We start from the raw sequence: 8,143 nt of genomic DNA on the forward strand, positions 1-8,143 counted from the left end.
GGCCCTGATGTTTTACTCTTCTGTTGATGCATCACATCCTGAGCACCCTTGAACAGAAGATACTTTGAGCTCAGTTGACATATGCAATAAGCCATAGACAGTGTTATTTTGTGCGAACATATTTACAGCTCATCTTCATAATTGATCCTTGTAATTGATTGGACTGAACCATAGGCGGACATTTTTGATATATAGATACCGAATAACGTTGTCAAATGAAATCTGACTAGATCCTGCTAATTATGTACATTGACCAACACTCTCATTTCTTGACACTTTCTCCTTCCCTCCCTCTTTCTGTCTGCTCTCTCACATGACGTCCTTGTAGAAAACACAACTCTCCTGTACTTATTTCCATTCCCTCCTCTGTCACCTTCTTTATGCATAATGTGAAATATTAACAGTGTATCAGCCTAATTCTGAACTGGCTGCAGCAGTAACGAGACATGGCAATGGGAGCACTTTGGGCACTGCATGAGCAAATTAACAGGAGAAAAGAAGCCATAATGGATTACTATCAGACCCCAAAACACTCTTGACCAGTGGTTCAACTTCAGACTCTGTTCTCTAGGGGGAAAAACTTGAGAGAGAAAATACATATTTCCTTTCATTTGCTTTAGGGAAGTTTCTGCTCCTATTTGCTTTGACGTGTGAAATCTAGACCAGTTAGCACATCAGTTATTTACACTAAAACACCATTAGCTAGCCATAGGTCCTTCTTCGTTAATTATGTTTCTTAAGAAATGTACAAATTGTCGTATCACAAACAAGGTGACCTGTCGCTATAAGGAAGGATTTGCAGTTGGAGTTTGTTGAATTTTCCATGGTCTGAGTTCATTTGCAGGGGACCTATGCTGGTCTAATTTCAGCCAGGCCTTTGGTATATGTGAAATAGTTCTTTAAAGGCGGCCTGCGTTTGAAGCCCGCTGCTCTGGGGTGTTCAAAGCTGCAGCTGTTTTGATGGTGGATGACAGCTATAATTGATGTTTATTTTGGCATCGAGTTCCACAGTCCTTTCTGCAAATGTCCTGCATGCAGTGAAATGGGTCATGGCAGCGCTGGGTGGTACAGAGCAGTTTGTGTTTTACCAGGATGGAGCAAAGCGCTTAATGAGGAGCATTTACATTTTAAATCGTAGAGACCTCAAAAACAAAACACAACACAAAAGGCAGCCTTGTTATTACTTAGTGCTCAAAGGGCTTCCACAAAGGCTAAACACAACTGACTTTTGCTTTGATGAGATAAATAGAACGATGGATAATAGCTGTCACATTGAAATATAACATAAATTAATAGAGGGCCTGTTATAATCATCCTCTATTTAACTGATCAGCAGGAAGAGAGGATATTTCATAATGAGAATGAGGCAGGCCTGACCCAATGACCTTGTGAGCAGCAGTATAATCATAATATTGACTTGCACTGTAATTACCTTTGATACACATCTGCAGTTCCCCTTTATGAGTTCTGAACGAGGGACGTTTTTTATTTTCTCGCTGTAGGTATCTGACGTGATAGTGTTTGTGTGGTGTGTGATTCCCCCTTTTGCTCTCGTTTCCATAGCTCTCTGAGGGGAGGTTGTGCTGCTACGTCTGCTGTGGCTGTGGCCTACTAGAGAACCTGCTGCAGTCTTTCAGGAATCGGTTTCACCGCACGTTTCCCCCACCACGCCCCTCTATCCTCCCCTTCATCCCTCCATCCTCTTTCCACGGCAGAGCCAACACTGACATCACAGGGGAGGCACCTTGGCTGGGGCTGGGGCCCATTGGGTCTGCTTCCAATTATGACCCTGCACTAGGACTACCTCCTCGACTTCTCGACGGGAAAAACTTCAAACTGTTATGAAACCAGGAGGAAAAACCTGAGACCAAGAGAAAACAAACCGCCGACGAGTCCCACCAGTAGGTTCAGGTCTGAGTCCAACAGGCAGACAGGCAGGCTGAGAGAAATTCATGTGGTCCTCTAACAACACTCAATGCCTCTCAAATATAGGACATCTACAATATACCGAGCCAGGCATTACAGAATATTGTCTGTAGCGTGCAGTGGTATTAGGGAGTTCTGATTAGATATGGGGAATGTAGGATGAGCTGAAATAGGACAGGTCAGGATTGAGCAGCAGTACAGTAAAACCATGGGATTAATGCTCTTCACATGTGTTATCTTTGCTCTCAGTGTCTGTGACTGCGTCCCAAATGACACACTATTCCATACGTGATGCACTACTTTAGACCAGGGCCCATAGGGCTTGGATCAAAAGTAGCGCACTATCCTGGGAATAGGATGCATGAGAATCATAGGGCAGGCCTGTCTGTCTGTTTGTTCTGTACTTGAAACCTTGGGCAGTTCTGGTTGTCCTGTGTAATGAAATACACCATGAGAAGCCATCAAAATACAATGGTCAAAACATAACCATTAAAAAAGACCCTTGCATTCTTGCATTTTTGTCTCCCACCATTTTGTTTTTCGAGTCCGTTATACTGTATACATTACATTTTTCGTCTTGGCTGAATTCTTTCGTCTCATTTTATTTTTGGAGCTCTGCAATGTTTTAAAAAGCATTCCTCAGATTACAGATAGGGGGAAATTTGTACTGAGGGCAGAGAACATTCTTAATCATGGATTAAGCTCCACTAACATTGGGAAGTCATGGTTCTTTCAGTTTATACAGGACATCAAGCATAAATGTTGATACGGTAGATAAAACATGCTACAGATGAAATGAGACGCCCTGTAAATACCTGGCTGTCAAGAACATCAGATATCAAACCAACAGTTTCCTACAGCTAGTGATGATGTGGTGGATATTAACACATGTTGGCATTGTCATTAAGATGAACACTTCATGCACAGGCAGAGCAAATTGGTTTACAGTACAAAGAGAAAGGAATACCAGAGTTGAGATTGAAAACCATTGTTGAATCTATTTAGACCAGAGCTTCCCGTAAATCACTGTAGGTGGTGTAAAGCTACATTTCTTTAGTATTGTTGTGGCAGAATTGGGGTGAGCTGTTGTAACTGCTCATGTGTATGCTCTGCTCTGTGTTGAACTGTGATGTTATGCATGTCATAGTATGGTATGTCTGCGTGTCTGCACTCTAACACAAGGCCATTGTGTTCTGGAACTGATGCTTGTATAAAATAACTGTTGTGAAACAATATGATTGTATTGTTACCTCCCACTATATAAGGGACATGTAACCGTTTATTCTTCGTGCTCCTTCCCTGACTGCGATCAGAGAGGGATCTACCTTGCAGCAGATTGTATGTATTAAAGATTCACTATTCTAATTATAAATTAGTCTCTGCCTAATCTTTGGATTGAGTTTTCCACAACAGTACGCAGCGTTACAATACGTCAATGTAACAGCAAGTTAGTTAGAAACAGGGATTTAGAAACAGGGATTTAGTAAAGAGGTTAATTGAAACCATCCAACAGCTTGCATGTATAATCCTGGTCCACAGGCATGGCGATGCGTTCACTCTGATAAGACTAAGTGGGTGAAGTAACTGTAGTGTGAAGTAAGTAGCTGGTACACACTGTGTTTTCACAGGTGATTGTAAAGGCTGTTGAGTTAAAGCATGGAGGGTGGTGTTGAGACCCATACACTGTCCAGATGTCTCCCAACATGCGGGGGAGACTGGCAGGGTTAGAGGCCCCTGGTACGGCCCTGACCCGGCCCACCTCTCCTCAGCTGGGAGGAGCTGGACAGCATCACTGCTTCAGAGAGAACCAGGCGGACTCCATTAAGATCTACTTTAGAATACCCTTGTCGATGTCCAGTCTTTTGAGATGGGCGATCTCCATGTCTGGAATGAGTCCAATAAGCATGAGGTTTTAGAAATGTCCTTGACATTGTGAATCCATTAATGTCATATTACCATGTCAGGTAAAAAGCTAACTGAGGATTGTGCAGAGTCCAGAGAGAACAATATCTGCCACTTTCATTTTCCCACCCCTTTTCCTTTCCCTGTCTCGGCCCCATTCTCTTCCCTCTTAGTCTCCTCCTACCTCTCCCCTAATCTCCCGCCACATTTCAAACATCATTATGTCTATATACAGTGTTATAACGATGTGTAAATAGTTAAAGTAAAACAGGGAAAATAAAGAAACATAAATATGGGTTGTATTTACAATGGTGTTTCTTCTTCACTGGATTCCCTTTTCTTGTGGCAGGTCACAAACAGGTCACAAATCTTGCTGCTTTGATGGCACACTGTAGTATTTCACCCAGTAGATATAGGAGTTTATCAAAATTGGATTTGTTTTCGAATTCTTTGTGGGACTGTGCAATCTCAGGGAAATATATGTCTCTAATATGGTCATAAATTGGGCAGGAGGTTAGGAAGTGCAGCTCAGTTTCCACCTCATTTTGTGGGCAGTGTGCACATAGCCTGTCTTCTCTTGAGAGCCAGGTCTGCCTACGGCCACCTTTCTCAATAGCAAGGCTATGCTCACTGAGTCTGTACATAGTTAAAGCTTTCCTTCATTTTGGGTCAGTGACAGTGCTCAGGTATTCTGCAACTGTGTACTCTCTGTTTTGGGCCAAATAGCATTCTAGTTTGCTCTGATTTTTTGTTAATTCTTTCCAATGTGTCAAGTAATTTGTTTTGGTCTCTCTCTCCCTCTCTCTTTCCTCCATGTCTAGTCTCACTTCCCATCTCTCTCCCTTCACTGTCTTGGAGCAGAGAACAGAAGCCACCTCCCCTTCGGCAGCAGCATTTCATATGGGATTGTTTCATTCCAATCAACTGATATCCACCAGTGTGCTCTGCTCTCCGCAGTGTGCAACATTTTCCCAGAGCACAACAAAAAGCCTAGCTGGCGGTAAGTAAGATGACATCATTGGCCTCACAGACTGGACCCCCATCCCCCATTCATTGTCCATACCCAAACCCCCAACCTCAGCCCCTTCTTCATTTAAGGCCTGGACAAAGGGGACCCAGCACAGCTTTACCCAGCCAGGCCTGCCTGCCAGACCCCCCCCACCCCTACAGCTTTACCCATAACTTCATTAGGGAGATGAATTGTCTTATTGTGTGGATCCAACTGCCCGTCTCACAGGAGAAGAGAGGGTGGAGCAGTGTGGAGCCATGCTTGCTGGACATCAGGGGATCATGCAGTGACCCTGCTTCAGGGGTCAGTTCACTCAGTGTTTAAAAAACATCTCATGTAACGGATCACTGGATCACCCGCTTCTTTCATTAAGACTCAAAGGGATCCTCTCTCTACAATATCCTGAGAAGCCCGAGTCCCATCATAATGGTTGATATTTGGTAAGTGTAGCTAAATAGATGTTTTTTACAATAATGATAATTGTCAAATCACATTCACGTCCAAATAATGGAAAGTGCAGTGAAACTTGTCTTGGTAAGGGAATTGCTCCATCCATGACCGCAAGGCCCACCAGCGGCTGGTGAAGACAGTCCAGTACATCACTGGGACCGTGCTCCCACCCGTCCAGGACATCTACTTGAAACGGTGCCTGAGGAAGGAACACAGTATCATCAAGGACCCCACACACCCCAGCCTTCCTTACCATCAGGGGGAGGGTAACATGAGGTCTGATACCAACAGGCTCAAAGACAGTTTCTATCTACCAGCCACCAGACTGCTGAACACTTGAACTGGACTGACCACCTGCTCTGATTCTCCACACCTAGCACACATGCACACTTCTCATGCACACACTCACAGACATACACACACACAGATACATTCATGCTACACACATCACAACTGCTTCTACCAGACTCTTATTATACTGCTCAGTTTATACACTGCCCCCCATCCCCCCTTCCCCAATACACGTAAATATTGGACTATAATTGTGCCTTCCTGTATTATACTTGTATACCATGCGTATCCCGTACATATGACTAATACAATTTGGTGACCAAAAGTAACCGTGTTAACAGTTCAGAGTTAGTGGTGCCATTTTACCAGCTAATCAACTGGGATGGATTTAGGGAATAGGTTAACATTTGAACCCTCAAGTATTGTAGCCAGCCCTGCTCACAACTACACTACTATCTTCGATGCTTGACTTCAGAGCCAGGAACAGTTGAGGGCCTGAAGTGCTAAGTTGGTGGTATTTGGATTCCCTGGAGGAAACACTAAATAATATGAACAATAACAAAGGTGAAGAGTGAAAGTCATAAATAGTCTGAATGTTTGTTTAATGACTTAGATCTGTGTTTTTCCTTCCCTATGCAGCGGCAGTGTGTGTGTGTGTGTGTGTGTGTGTGTGTGTGTTGGTGTGTGTGTGTGTACTTGTGTGTGTACTTGCGTGTGTGTGTACTTGTATGTGTGTGTGTGTGCTCTATTCAGGCTGGCGCCTGCAGTGAAAGACTAGAGACAGTCAAACAGATGCTGCTGGGGTGTGTGTGTGTGTGTGTGTGCGCGCGCATGCCATTGTGTGTGTGCATGTGTGTTACAGGATGTTTTCTGCTCATTGTTCAGGTCCAGCCAGCAACATGTCCTTGTATGTAGTTGTAAACTCAGCACTGCTGCATTGTGGAAAGAAAAGTAGGCAGTGGGCACGCTAACTCAGGGAGGTGGAGTGGCAGACATCTGTGGAACATTTCAGGAGTACAGGGCTGGGACGGACAGGAACAGAGACAGAGGGGAACTGAGAAGGAAATGGACAGGGAGGAACTGGGGGAGAGTGTTTGATCGGCTCCTGGAGGAAGCAGAGATTTCCTCCTGGCTGCACAGGACAAAGTCCCAGTCCTTCCCTGTTCCAGACGCAGCATAGACCCTTACACCTGCCCCTGGTCAGTGCTCACACATATATACAAAGGTATCTATATCCACAGTAAAACGAGTCCTATATCGACATAACCTGAAAGGCCGCTCAGCAAGGAAGAAGCCACTGCTCCAAAACCGCCATAAAAAAAGCCAGACACAGTTTGCAATTGCACATGGGGACAAAGATCGTACTTTTTGGAGAAATGTTCTCTGGTCTGATGAAACAAAAGTAGAACTGACCATATCCCCAGTGCATCCCGCAAAGGCGGAGGTATTGCTAACATTTACGATAGCAAATTTCAATTTACAAAAAAATAAAATGACGTTTTCATCTTTTGAGCTTCTAGTCATGAAATCTATGCAGCCTACTCAATCACTTTTRATAGCTACTGTTTACAGGCCTCCTCGGCCATATACAGCGTTCCTCACTGAGTTCCTATCGGACTTTGTAGTCATAGCAGATAATATTCACATTTTTGGTGATTTTAATATTCACATGGAAAAGTCCACAGACCCACTCCAAGAGGCTTTCATCGACTCAGTGGGTTTTGTCCAACATGTCTCTGGACCTACTCACTGTCACAGTCATACTCTGGACCTAGTTTTGTCCCATGGAATAAATGTTGTGGATCTTAATGTTTTTCCTCATAATCCTGGACTATCGGACCACCATTTTATTACGTTCGCAATCGCAACAAATAATCTGCTCAGACCCCAACCAAGGAGCATCAAAAGTCGTGCTATAAATTCTCAGACAACACAAAGATTCCTTGATGCCCTTCCAGACTCCTTCTGCCTACCCAAGGACGTCAGAGGACAAAAATCAGTTAACCACCTAACTGAGGACTCAATTTTAAACCTTTGCGCAAATCCCTAGATGCAGTTTGCACCCCTAAAAACTAAAAAAACATTTGGTCATAAGAAACTAGCTCCCTGGTTCAGGAGAAATTACAGCTCCTGAAGCGAAAGCTTCCAGAAAACTGGAACGGAAATGGCGTCACACCAAACTGGAAAGTCTTCCGACTAGCTTGGAAAGCAAGTACCGTGCAGTTTCGAAGAGCCCTCACTGCTGCTCGATCATCCTATTTTTTCCAACTTAATTGAGGAAAATAATACAATACATCCGAAATTTCTTTTTGATACTGTCGCAAAGCTAACTAAAAAAAAGCAGGCATTCCCCCCACAGTGGAGGATGGCTTTCACATTCACGAGCTAAATAAATCACTGAACTTACTTCTTGAGGTAAAGCAGATCATGATCATAAAAAGCAAATTATACGGCTGATCCTGCTTTAAAAATCTGGCGTTCCCTCCAAAGTGGCTTCTTCAGTTGGTTCCTAGGTAGGTCTGCAATTTGGTGTCTGTGGCAACAACTCTGCCAGGACTAGATCCA

Source organism: Salvelinus sp. IW2-2015, linkage group LG15, assembly GCF_002910315.2.
Source record: "Salvelinus sp. IW2-2015 linkage group LG15, ASM291031v2, whole genome shotgun sequence".
NCBI lineage: Eukaryota > Metazoa > Chordata > Actinopteri > Salmoniformes > Salmonidae > Salvelinus > Salvelinus sp. IW2-2015.